Raw genomic sequence first — 13,220 nt, 5'->3', positions numbered from 1 at the left:
AATCGGCTGAGGCTAATTTCCATCGAGGGACATGCGGTGGAGAATCATATTGTGTTGTTAAGGTTAGAGTGACTGGGAAGTGATCACTTCCAAAAGGATTCTTGATGACATTCCATTTCAGGTCAGGCAGAAGAAAGCAGTACCAATTGCTAAGTCTATAGCTGAGTATGTGTTGTGATGCACACTGTAATAAGTCGGCTCCTTCTTATTAAATAGGCATGCACCGGATGTCAAAAGAAAATGTTCTATCAGCCGACCTCTCGCGTCACAACGGGAATCTCCACACAAGGTGTTGTGGGCATTAAAATCACCCACGAGTATGTAGGGTTCTGGAAGCTGATTTATGAGATTGTAGAAATCTGTTTTGTGAAGGTGACAGTTTGGAGGTATGTAAATGGAGCAAACAGTAAGAAACTTATTAAAAAGAACTCCTCGCACTGATACTGCTTCGAGGGGTGTTGGTAGGGCTACATGAGGACAAGCTATAGACTTGTCTACGACCATTGCTACGCCACCGCACGACGCGTTAGCCTCGTCACGGTCTTTTCTGAAGATGGCGTAGTTACGAAGAAAGTTTGTGTGCTTTTCAGATGAGTCTCTTGAACACACAGCACCTTTGGATTATGTTTATGTAGGAGTGCCTTGACATCATCTAGATTGTGAAGAAGACCCCTGACCTTGCAATATAATATTTGTGTATCCATAGTGAAAGTGTATGGTGATGTGTGTTCAAGAGAGGAAAACTATGTTATCGCACAGGAACCTTGCCAGGCCCTGTGATGTGGGATTTGCCTTTTTTGGGAAGCTCCTGAGAGCTTCGCCAATCCTTCGGCGTCTGAGACGCCGATACACTTGATGTATCCATCGCCTCCATAGAGGCGCTAGATGCCCGCTCGCGGTGTACGTTCGCGGGTGTTTCGGGCTTCTCTGTGCGAACAGAGGCCCTAGAAGTCGTGGAGCCTGCAGGTCCGGTGGACTGCTGGCTCTTGCTGGGTTGCGGAACAGCACTAGCTGATCCCGCAGTGGGGGCGAGTGGCGCTACCGTCGGTCCACTTTGCGTGGTCCTAACGGCCGCCGAGAACCGTTGTGGCGATGCCCCCTGCCGTGCCACGTCGGAGAAAGAAGGCCCCACAAATGAGAGGCGTTTTCTAGCTTCTTTGAAGGAAATATTTTTTTAACTTTGATCATGATAATTTCTTTTTCTTTCTGCCATAAGGGACAAGAGCGAGAGTATGTCGGGTGTTCACCGTCACAATTTGCACAGTGGGGTGGATCATTGCAGTTATCTGCAGGGTGCTCATGTGATGCGCACTTTGCACAGGTGGTACGGCCCCTGCAGCTGTGAGAGCCGTGACCGAATCTTTGGCACTTAAAACAGTGTCGGGGGTTCGGAATGTACGGCCTTATATTTATTTTCATCTAGCCGGTTTCGATGTGTTCAGGGAGTGTGCTCGTACAAAAGGTAAGTATGAGGTGTTTTGTCGGAATTTCCTTGTCGTCACGTCGGATCTTAATGCGCTGTACATTCGTAACATGTTGCTCTTTCCAGCCTTCTAGGAGCTCTGTCTCAGTCAGTTCCAGCAGGTCCTGATCTGATACTACCCCTCGTGTACTATTCAATGAACGATGAGAACTTACAGAGATTTGGGTGTCGCCAAGCGAGATGAGTTTTTGCAGATTTTCATGCTGAGCTTTATCACGGACTTCAAGGAGAATGTCACCACTGGCCATTTTCGTGACTTTGTATACTGCACCTAGGGTCTCAATTAGGCATTTGGCGACAATGAAAGGCGATAAAGTTCTTACGGTCTTGTCGGGGGTTTCGCTGTGGATTACGTGAAAACGTGGAAAAATTTCAGTGGGCTTATTAAAGAAGTTGAAACATTCTTCGGTGCGCCCTCTTTTTGTGAGAGGGCGATCAGCAAGGCCTGGGGAAAGAAGAAGCCATAAAAATTGGAGTGATTTCGGCAGTAGTGTCAGCCGCCCACCGTGGAGGCCAACAAGGGGACGTGACAGGCCTTGTAAATAAACGAGGCCTGCCATCGCCAGCAGTACACAACCACTATAACCAAGTATGAAATAACTTAGGTTGGCTACTCACACAAGGTTAACCCTTGCTGCCTGGAAAAATTGGAAGTAAAGGGGAAGCCAGAAGAAGACAGGAAAGGTGGAAAGTAAGGGAAAGACGAAGGTAGTAGGGAGAGAGAGGCAGGAAAAGGCAACTACCGATTTCCCCCGGGTGGGTCAATCCGGGGGTGCCGTCTACGTGAAGCAGAGGCCAAAGAGGTGTGTTGCCTCCGCCGGGGAGCCTTAAAGGTCCGAACACCCGGCATCGGCTCAACCCCCAGGATCCCCCTTTCCCCGGAAGCGGCTAAGCCGCGCACGGCTACACGCGGGAGGGTCCAACCCTCGTGTGCTCGGGTACGTGGTGTCGCCACACACCAGACGCCTGCTGACGCAGACGCCCCTGCGGGGGCATTTAAACCTGATTGTTGTATCATCAAGCCTTGCTTCACATACTTGCTTATTCTCATTCTCACATGCCTTGCAATGAAGCAGCAAGTTTGAGCCATAGCCATTTTTGAGCGAAAGCTTGTGCTCCTGCAGGCGTTCATTAATACATCGGCCAGTTTATCCGGTTTACTCCTTCCCACACTTCAGCGGTATGCAGTGTACGAACCCTTCTCCAAACTTCACAAAAGGGTTTGTGTGTTAAATAGAACACTCTACTTTCTTAGTCATCAGATCCAATCAGACGGCACAAAGTAGCAAGTTTTCAGCGCACTGAAAGAACCACAGGAATTTTGTATTTCACGGCGACATGTTTAATTAAGATTATGCGCCACTTTGTGAGAATACAGTATCACCACTGGTTTAGCTTTCTTTTCCAATGTTTGACCTTCTTCACTGCTTCGTTTTCTTTCTTTTTGCAGCTTCTTCAAGAACGCCTCCGAAACGGCGCTCAAAACCAAACAAGGAACGCCAGCCTTCTTCAACTTCAATATCTGTTCGTCAAAGCTTTTGTGTGCCTCATGACAGCACAATCTTTAACGGTGAATTCAGGGTCAATAAGGGTGAATATGGGTGAAGACAGATAGTGCCAATCGCAAGTTTAACAGTCTTGGAGCACGTAGACTCATACGGCAACAATTCATTGCGGGGTCGGTATACCGACCTCGTGCCCGCAAGGATTTTCTTTTGTATCCAGTGGCAACACCGTATTCTCACGAAGTGGCGCATAATCTTAAACACGTCGCCGCGAAATACAAAATTCCTGTGGTTTTTTCCGCGCCCCGAAAACTTGCTACTTTGTGCCGCCTGATTGGATCTCATGACTCGAGGAAAGTAGAGTGTTCTGTCAAACATACAAATACTTTTGTGAAGTGTGAAGAAGCGGTCGTATGCCGTATACCGCTGAAGTGTGGGAAAGAATATATCGGACAACTTGGCCGATGTATTAACGAACACCTGTGGGAGCACAAGCTTTCGCTGAAAAATAGTTATGGCTCAATCTTGCCACTTTTTTGCAAGGTCTGCGGGAATGAGAACAAGCAAGTATGTGAAGCAAGGCTTCATGATTCAACAATCATGTTCAAAAGCAAAGACACTATGGCACGTGAACTGTTGGAGGCTAACCAGATTAAGAATAGGGGGGATGCCTGTGTCTCTGAATATTTACACAAATGAATGCATGTTTTTAGATAAGCTTTAGATTTTCGCTAATCATATGATTCTCTTCATCTTCATCTTCTATATTCTTGCGCGTGCGCCTTCACACAATCAGTGCTTCTGTTTTTTTCTTCCTCTTCTCCCCATGGCTATATATTCAGCCACTTTTGACTTCAATAAACAGTTGGAAGTAGCGCCTTGTCCTGTCTTTGTTTTTTCTTAGTGTGCTGTCTCTGTTGGCGCTTCATCTTCTGAAAGCTCTGAACCAAGTAGCCCCACGTGTTCTACTGGAAAACTACCACTATACAGTGATCTTCCATTTGTTGACCTCGTTGTTTTCTTTGGTGAGTGTCATGTGCACTGCATCTATGCCCCGTCGTTTAAGTAGGGAATTCTGTCTCGCATCAGCGCATTGTTTGGCTGTGAAGCTCTGTCACAGAAGCACGAAATAGCGTCCTCAACAAGTCGAGGAGAACTTCTAGACCCAGGTCTAACATTGGCCTACAGTGGGGTGACCACTGTTAGATCACATTCACAAGGTCAGCCATAGTCTCAAAAAGGCTGTTGGGAGAGCTAGAACTTTGTCACGTCAAGCAATCTGGGTTCAAAACAGTGAATCAGACCAGGCCTTGACGCGAAGTGTAGCAAGAGGCACATGCAGCAGTTCAACTGTGTGGTTGCTTACAACATCCCGCTGTCCTGCAGCTGCAACTAGGCAGAACTAATAGGCCTAATAATTATTTGTGTGTGTGTGTGTGTGTGTGTATGTGCGTGCGTGCGTGCGTGCGCGTGTGTGTGTGTGTGTGTGTGTGTGTGTGTGTGTGTGTGCGTGCGTGCGTGTGTGTGTGTGTGTGTGCGTGTGTGTGTGTGTGTGTGTGTGTGCGTGTGTGCGTGCGTGCGTGCGTGCGTGCGCGTGCGTGCGTGCGTGCGTGCGTGCGTGCGTGCAATTAACCAAAAGTCTTAGCCTGCGCTCGTGTTGTTTGGCTCTCTCCCATCTTTTCGTGTTGTCCCCAAGTTATCGGTAGGTGTCACATTCTTATAGAACTTGCAGTTATGAGATTCACGCTTTGGAACATGATCAGAAGCTACCAAATGGATGACATAATCCATCTACATGTGCTGGTGTAGATAAACGTGTCTGTGCAGTAGGGGTAGAGCATCATATGTGCTTGTTTACCACTTATGCACTTTTGTTTCCAGAGCTTGTGACACAGTGATTCAAACTATGTCTGTGGAAACTGTGCTGCACGTTGCAAAGGAATTTTACAACACTTGTAGGCGAAGCTCGGTGTTGTGAGAGGTTATAGAAACTTGCTTTCAACTTGCTTTCTGCAAGTTTCTAGAGCATTCATTAAAGATGCTTCTTTAACTCCCGCGTGCATCGTGTTCATGACTCACAATGAAACTGTCAACAAGTATATCCTTTATGCCATCCGTTTCTAAAGATTACATGAATACAATTAAGGAGACACGCTCCTTGAAACGATTTCTCGAAAGAACATGGGAAAATACCACCTCATGGTCTCCATCTCTTACATCTGCTGTTTTGCACATCGCAATTGTAATAAAACTGCATTTAGTAACTGCACAGCACAGGCCCCATTTTGTTTTATCACACTTCTTTGTCTTTTCTCCTCCTGCCCCATGTCTTATTTCAACAACTTCTATCTGCAAGCCTTCATAATATTGCTTCAACATTGCTGACTGATTCCAATATTTTTTTCTAATCATTCTCTCCTGTGATCTAAAAAAATTAACTTGATTAGCCTTACGTGAAGATGAATTCGAAATTATTTATTCTACTTGCTTGGTAGCACTGAACTCTTTCTTTAATCACTATAATACTTGCAATTCACCTTTGTATTGCTGGGTACCGGTAGAGATATGGCTAGTTATTCACCAGAAAGGATCCTGAATTTTCCATCTTCTGACTGTAGGTTAGACAGTCACTTGTTGCACTTAACAAAGAGTGACTTGTGGCTGCTAGGAAATACAGTGTCACTGAGAATTTTCATACATGCAATTTTATTCTGTGTACTAGCATGTTTGTATTGGCATGTATTTTATAGAGTTGAGGCTCCATGAAAGTACATTCTGTCATTGAATGTCTGTGACATGGTTAAGCAGGTTGACCATATCTAACTAGAACTTCCTATGTTCTGCGGCACTTGTTTGCAACTTAAGCTTCTGTGGTTTGGTGCTGTCAATGCAAGCCTCATGTCTTTTCTTGTTCTCCCAGGAAGGACGCTAGCATTGCAAGGAGCCATTTGACCTGCCGCCACACTAATATTGTATTTGGTAAGTTCTATTACAGGTTTTATTTCGTGCAGTACGTGCTATAATTGTGTACAATGTGTTCAAAACTTCAGCGAGTAGGCTGTTCGACAACAGGTGTTTACAAATTAATAATTATAAAAGATGTTCAAGGTCATTAGTGATACCATTGTTGCTCACTGCTGAATTTTTTTTCCAAATTAAGTGATGAACCATCCAGCAAGTGCGGCTCTCCTGCCTAATTATACAAACCTTCAAATACGGTTAATTTTTTATCATGAGTGTACGGCGGTCGGGGACAACTGTTGAATGCGACAGTTTCATGATGTTCACTTAGATGCAAAAGTGACTCAAAGGTCAGGTACACTTATGAAGTTTTATGAAACAAGTTCATCATCATATTGCATGCTTCATTGAAAAGTAGGTCCTTCGCCTAACGCAAACAGCACAGCCCTGGTAACAAGTGCCGCTATAGCTTTTCTCCAAGCTACTGGGCTGGACGCACGGCTTTAGAGATGCCACAACTCTGTGAATTTGTATATACGCATCTCTTCCTTATACCATCATCATTCATCAGCCCTTTCCCTCCCCGTCCCGTTTCCCCAGTGTAGAGTAGCAGGCCAGAGCAAGTTATAGGTCAGGCCGACCTCTCTGCCTTTCTGTAAATAAATTTCTCTCTCTCTTGTCGCGAAATTCTCACTTCTATGAACAGATCAACAGTTGTCGAACGATGGTCGTCTCTAGAGCCAATGTTTGGACAAGAAGCTTGTCTTCAGAGCACTAACAAGAGACTTCTTCGCCATGCAGCTTGAGCTGATCAGTATGAAGACATTACATAGGATAGGAACACAAAGCATTAGTGGGCCTCTTCGATTATCAGTCCCTGGCAGTCCTGGACTGCTTAGCACTGCTGTCCCGCATTCGATTTTCTCAATCAGCTTCGGAAGCCCCGTCCACCAGTCCGAGAGCAGCCAATATCGCATTCGTTTTACCAGAAGTCACAGACTCCGCAGACTCTCAGAGCTGTCAGCAGATATTTGTTCGGACAAATGCAAGTAGCTAGCAGCGACGGCTGTCTAAAAAGGATGCACGCAGGCTTGACGCCATGTTTTAAAAGAGGCTGTGTGTTTATGCTTACTTTGCGCGTTCGAGACGGCAAATATCGTGTACTCATCTATCGCTTCCGTTAAATCGGTGCTTGGTGTGCCATAATGCGCGGTTTTCATGAGTGGTCTAATTGCTGCAACCTTAGTCCTTGCGTTTTTTAAGAGCAAAGCACAGTAATCAGGCGCAAATGCTTGCTTTTCATGATGTGTTTCGTGAAATCTGTCATGCTCATTGCTATATGCATAGTAAACAGATAGATTTCGCTTTTCGGATGAGTGAAACTGGTGTGCAAGAAAACAGATCATATTGCATGTAGATATTTAATGCTGGTACCTGGCGGGGAATACAGGGTGTCTCGCGTAACTTGAGTCAAACATTGAAAATATGCAAATGCCACGTAGCTGGACAGAACCAAGGTAATGTTTGCCCTCGCTTGGAGATATTCATATTTCTTTTTCATTTCACCAGATTAAATAATTAGTACTCGGTAATTAATCAACTTCTCAAATATAATTAATGTGTGCTACATAAAAGTGTTTTTCCAAGTGCGAAAGAAGCCTGCAAATACACACAAAATTGTTGCGCGACTGTCCATTCGCAGCACTTTGCGTGTATTCGCGAGCTTCTTTCTAGAAAAAACACTTTTATGCAGCATGTCTCGAGCAACAGAAAGCTGTATGGGGAGCTTTTCATGTTGCTCTACAATTTTCTCATAGACACTTCTAGTCTAATTATAATATTTAAAAAGTTGATTAATTAACCAAGATGAAATATTTATTTTGGCGGAATGAAAAGAAATCTAGGTATCTCCAAGCGACGGCAAACAACATTACCTTGGTTCTGTCGAGCTACATCACATTTGCATATTTTTAATGTTTGCCTCAAGTTACGTGGGACAACCTGTATAATAAGAGCTTCGCCGATTGCTGTTGACATGTGTGCTGATCCCTTCTGTTACCCAAATTCGAGATTTTGCTTTTGGATGTGCAGGATTGGTAGACAGTGTAGACGCGCTCTGTCCTAGACACACGTCAGGCCTTTAGTAGACGGTTTCACGAGCTTCGAGGATATCGGCCTCTGCTTTGTGGGTGAACAGTGATGTGGCATGACCGTGTTCTTGCTTATTTTCGTGTGGTAATGGCGCTTATATTTTGCAGGAAATAAATGAGCTGGCTTAAATTCAGCGGTTAAGGGGCCCGAAGAGCGAGAGCACAATGTAAACTGAGCTTTGTTAACATGTTCAGTGTGCTCAGGCTGCGATTCCATTATGCAAACTTTATGGTTGTGTCGGCGACATGGCCTCTGAGACTGCACCATTTTGATGACCACGCTACTGAATTTGCTGGGTAGGGCGCTATCTACAAGTAGCTAAGAGCACGAGATCGCGGGATTGAATCCCGGCCACGGCGGCTGCATTTCGATGGGGGCAAAATGCGAGAACACCCATGTACTTAGATCTAGGTGCACGTTAAAGAACCCCAGGTGGTCGAAATTTCCGGAGTCTTCCATTGCGGCTTGCCTCATAATCAGAAAGTGGATTTGGCACGTAAAACCCCATAATTTAAGTAGCTAACAGCAGACAACAGCAGCCAGGAGAGCGACTTCCAATCACGGTGCTTTCAAACAAAACCTCGGACAGTCCCAGACAGCTGGATCACGTGACTGTGATGCGCCCTTCTGTCAGTGCTAGCCAGACCGGAAGCCACAGGCGGTTTGCGGACAGTCTGGGACTGTATAATCGAAGAGGCGCAGTGCTCTCACATACTTTATGTCCACTGCGGGATAAAGGCCTTTCCTAGTAATCTGTAAATGCGCCAACTGACTTCATCGTATGCTTGCATATTTAAAATTATCGTCATGGTGCCTAGTTCTTTACCGTTCTCAACAGCACCTTTTTTATTTATCATGCATATCATTTTTTTTGTCGTTCCGTTGCTTGTTGAGCAAGCCTTCATTCTCAAGCTTCATTTTTATCATGCCAGGTTTCAGTATCTTAGGTTAGCTTTTAGCACAATGCAATGATGGTACTTTTAAGACTAATGGTAAGCTATAGATGGTGACTCAGTAATGTGTGACTTAAGTCTTCTAAACATTTTGTAGTCTTTAAATTTTCTTCTACTGATCCAGGACTCCTGTGACTAATTGCTTTAAGTAACATATTTCATTGCCTTCTTGCCCTAGAAAATATAACTGGTACCTTCTTGCAGGTCTTTAAAGTGTCAACATGTGTACTGCAGACAGTAGGGCATGTTCAGATAAACTCAACTGGACATGCCTGGCGATCACTTTTAATTTTGATTTCAAAATTTATTTTGCTGCTCGCGTCTGGCGACAATGAAATCAACCTTAGTTTCCCAAGAAAAAAGAAGAGGTGTCTCTGCAAAAAACTACATAGAATGACCTGTTTAGTTAGAAGAATTTACCCTGGATTTTTACCGAATCAGCATTTTGGCTATATCCCAAAGAAATAGTGTTGTGGCTGCGGCTTTAAAAATATTTTGTACCAGACTGCAGCCCAATAGCATTAATTTCAACTAATTACCACAGAGTATCCCCGCTGCGGTATAAATAAGAAAAATTTTGGAACGCAACATTGCACAAATTGGCCAAGGTTTTTTTTTCTTTGCATATTTAGCAGCATGGAATTTGGCCATCCTGTTGCCATAAGTCGTAGAAATTTGAGCAAATAGCTCTGTCCTCATTGGCTCTCAAAATCTACGGGAAGTGCTCATGTTTAGGCATGTTAATGAATCACTCTAAAAATTTTTAGGAGAGGCTTGATTCATTTAAGAAATTTCCCGAATTAACGCATTCACATGAAGCAATGCAATCTGGAAAAACATGTTGCATAATTTGTTTGGTGGTGGGATTGCAAGTCATGAAACGGACAGAATAAACAGTACTGCCTGCCGGAGCCATGTATGGGGTCCAGGCATAGTTGCAGGCTTCTTAACGTCAGGAAAATGCTACCGTTTTCTTTGAAAAGCGCGCACTAACAAAAGGGCAAATTTTTCGGTGAACACAGTGCAATATTATAACTTTTTAAGAAGATGGGAAGGGTATGATGATGCATTCACGACCAAACTTTCAATTTTCACTCCTTGAGTAAAAAGAATATTACACATTGATACTTCTTCCGTGACACAGCAAACATTATCTGAAAGGGGCTGACAGCTGTTGTAACACATTTGGGGTGCAAGCATGGTTTCTTTGTATTGTTGCTATTCTACCAGCCTTTCAGCTGCACAGTATCTTTGACTTACTTGTTCTGCGTCGGAAGTCAACAATATGCATGGTTTGAGCTTGTTTCAAGAGTGCTTCATTGTTTTGGGAAACAGTAAAATCTGCAAGTTTGTTTAATTGAGCAGTGAAAGTTGAAAGCTATGGTCCGCAGTATGTGGCCATGAGAGCTCTACCTAAATGTGGGAAATGTAATCTCTGACTGTCACAATGTGCACGTTACATATTTGCCTGTTCCAAGCAAACCATCAATTGTTTTGGGTCCTTTCCATCTGAAGCTTTTTATGCTCTAAGGCTACGAATGAATATATACCAACATGGCTGAGTCTGGACAATTTCTTTTGACAAGAGCACTTGTAGTCACCGTTGTGCATTAGAAATCATTTATTGTTTATCTGAGTAACAATAGTGATGATGGTGGTAATAATTGAACAGCCTTAATTAATTGGTATTTATTTCTTTTCAGGCAAAGCAGAAGGCATCTGCAAGCAGCCAGTCATTCCACTTCTCAACCAATCTTTCCTCTAGTCAGTTAACTTCTAGTGTCTATGCAGCAATGACTAGCGCAAGGGTAGACACGGGACACTAAAAAGGCGACAAGGCCAGGCGCAAACTTCCAACTGGTGTTCATTACAAAAAGGTATGTATATGTACTCTTGCGCACTTGACCATAATCAGTAACAATCGTGCAAGTCAGCATGGTCATCCCAAATAAACGAGCGCACCAAGGCCAAAGGCGGCTTCCCACATACAGACCCCAGATATGTAAATTCTTTAACAGTCAATGCTATGGAGATGGCTTGCTCACGCAGTTGCATTCGGCGATAGCCGCTGCCTCAATGATGAGTCTAGTGTTTTCTTTCACGTTGCTTGCTATTATTTGCTTTTTTAAACAGTCGATGACATTTGCATTGGGAGCAATGGATTCCAAGGAAACCCTCTCTCCCTTTTTGTACTTTCTGATTATGTTCGTGCAGTCTCAAGTTTGGGCACCTTCTCGTTTGTCCCACGTAATGCTGCCCGCAGGAAAGAGGTATGCCATACACTATTCCTTTTGAGTATTTGACGAAACCCTTTCTGTGTACAATGTTGCATGATTTTGATTGTCTGCTGACAGGGCTGGTTTTGGCGCATAACTTAGATAGCTTGCGCGGCGCGGAAGAAACGACCAAGACCCCAGTCCTTTGGCCTATTTCCTTTAGTTAGACCTACGTGATACTGTTAGCAGGAATCTAGCAGTCATCCCATACATTCACGCTATTTTGCATAAACTAAAGAAAATAGGCCAAAGGGCGGGAGTTACGGTCGTTTTTCCGGCACCGCACAAGTTATCTTAGTTATACGTCAAAACTAGCCCTGACAGCAGACAATCAATTTCATGCTACATTGCTCGCAGAAAAGGTTTCGTCGAATGCTCAGGGAGAGTAGTGTTTAGCATACATATTTCCTGTGGGCAGCGTTACGTGGGAAAACAGGAAGGTGCCTAAACATAAGACTACAGGAGCATAATACGAAAGTACAAAAAGGAACAGAGGGTTTCCTTGGAATCCAATACTCCCAATGCAAATGTCATCCACTCTGAAAAAACAGAAATAATAGCAAGCAACGCACAAGAAAGCACTAGCCCATCAATTAGGGGGCAGATATCGTAGATGGCAACTGCGTTAGCAAACTATCCTTAGCATTGACGTTAAAGAATATACATACCTTGAGTCTGTATGTGGGAGGCCGCCTTAGGCCTTGGGGCGGCCTTGGTGCGCTCTTGTAGCTGATTATGATCAACTGCGCAAGAGTATATATACATGCTTTTCCTAATAAACACCAGTTGGAAGTTCGGATCTGTCCTTGTCACCTTTTTAGTGTCCCGAGTCCACTCTTGCGCTAGTCACTTCAGCATGGAATACCAACTAGCCCGGTCTCACACCCTGCTCTAGTGTCTAGTCATGCAGGTTCTTTTTTTTTTTCAGTAAAGCAAAATAAACACAGGTCTGTTCAGATACAAGTGGCTTGTTGTTTCTCGGACACAAATCTGTATGTATGCTGTGTACATGTCGTGTGTAGAACCCAAGTGCAACATGACAACACTGACACGAAGAATAAGCGGTGTAGAAAACAATGACACTAGGAGGAAACATACAAACACAGCATGTTCTGTATGGTGTATGTCCTGTGCGCTATGATTACTGCCCCGTTTCCAGCTATATCTTAAATGATCTTGCAAGTTATCCACGTTGTAATGTACGACTTGGATGGTTCATTGCCCAAAATAACTTATTCCAATGAACGAAACAATTTGGCTGGAGAACACGAACATTACCATTTACAAAATATAGAAATTTTGCAAACAGCATTTGCACCTATCAATACGAAGCAACATAAAGTTGAGCAAGTTGATATGGATTCATGGTATCGAAATGCAAGCATAGAACACACGGACACAAGAAGAATGAAAAGAATTGTTTCCATTTTTCTTGTCGTTATTTTTGTGTATTTTATGTGCATACCTTTCTTTACCATGGTCTGTCCACATTTCAAGTCCCCGTTTCTTCATTACCAAAGTACGGTCATGTACTGTAATCACAAGTACGGGGTTCAATTTACAGCATTTCCGTTTTAGGGAACTCACCGTTTTTCTTATTTGCAAAATACGGTCAATTCTGTGAATGGAAAACGGAACTCACCGTTTTCCATTTAACGGAAATAATTTTTACGGCCTGTCCGTTCTACGGAAACACCGTTTTTCATTTACGGAAAAGTGCCCGGCAACGTTTTGCCTACAGCTTTCACCGTAAACTGAAGAATTTTTTTTACAGTGTAGAGCTTGAATGAGTGATGAAGGCTGCGAGTGTACGTGAGTATGAGTGAATGCCGGTGAGTTTGATTGGAGATGAGCACGAACTAAAGTGACTGCCGGCTAACGTCAGTATGAA

The 13,220-nt window shown here is 43.8% G+C and overlaps 1 long non-coding RNA gene across 1 annotated transcript in view; it reads left to right on the top strand.

Annotated features, from left to right (window-relative positions):
* LOC142566581 (uncharacterized) overlaps positions 1–10,863 on the top strand; it is a 35,750-nt gene extending 24,887 nt beyond the window's left edge. The window contains exons 3-4 of the long non-coding RNA XR_012825071.1: positions 5,909–5,967; positions 10,757–10,863. This is a non-coding gene — a long non-coding RNA (uncharacterized LOC142566581). The remainder of the gene's footprint in view (positions 1–5,908; positions 5,968–10,756) is intronic.
* The last annotated feature ends 2,357 nt before the right edge of the window (positions 10,864–13,220 follow it).

Source organism: Dermacentor variabilis, unplaced genomic scaffold, assembly GCF_050947875.1.
Source record: "Dermacentor variabilis isolate Ectoservices unplaced genomic scaffold, ASM5094787v1 scaffold_13, whole genome shotgun sequence".
Taxonomy (NCBI): Eukaryota; Metazoa; Arthropoda; class Arachnida; order Ixodida; family Ixodidae; genus Dermacentor; species Dermacentor variabilis.
The sequence above is the reverse complement of the archived record's forward strand: the minus strand, read 5'-3'. Positions and strand labels throughout refer to the sequence as shown.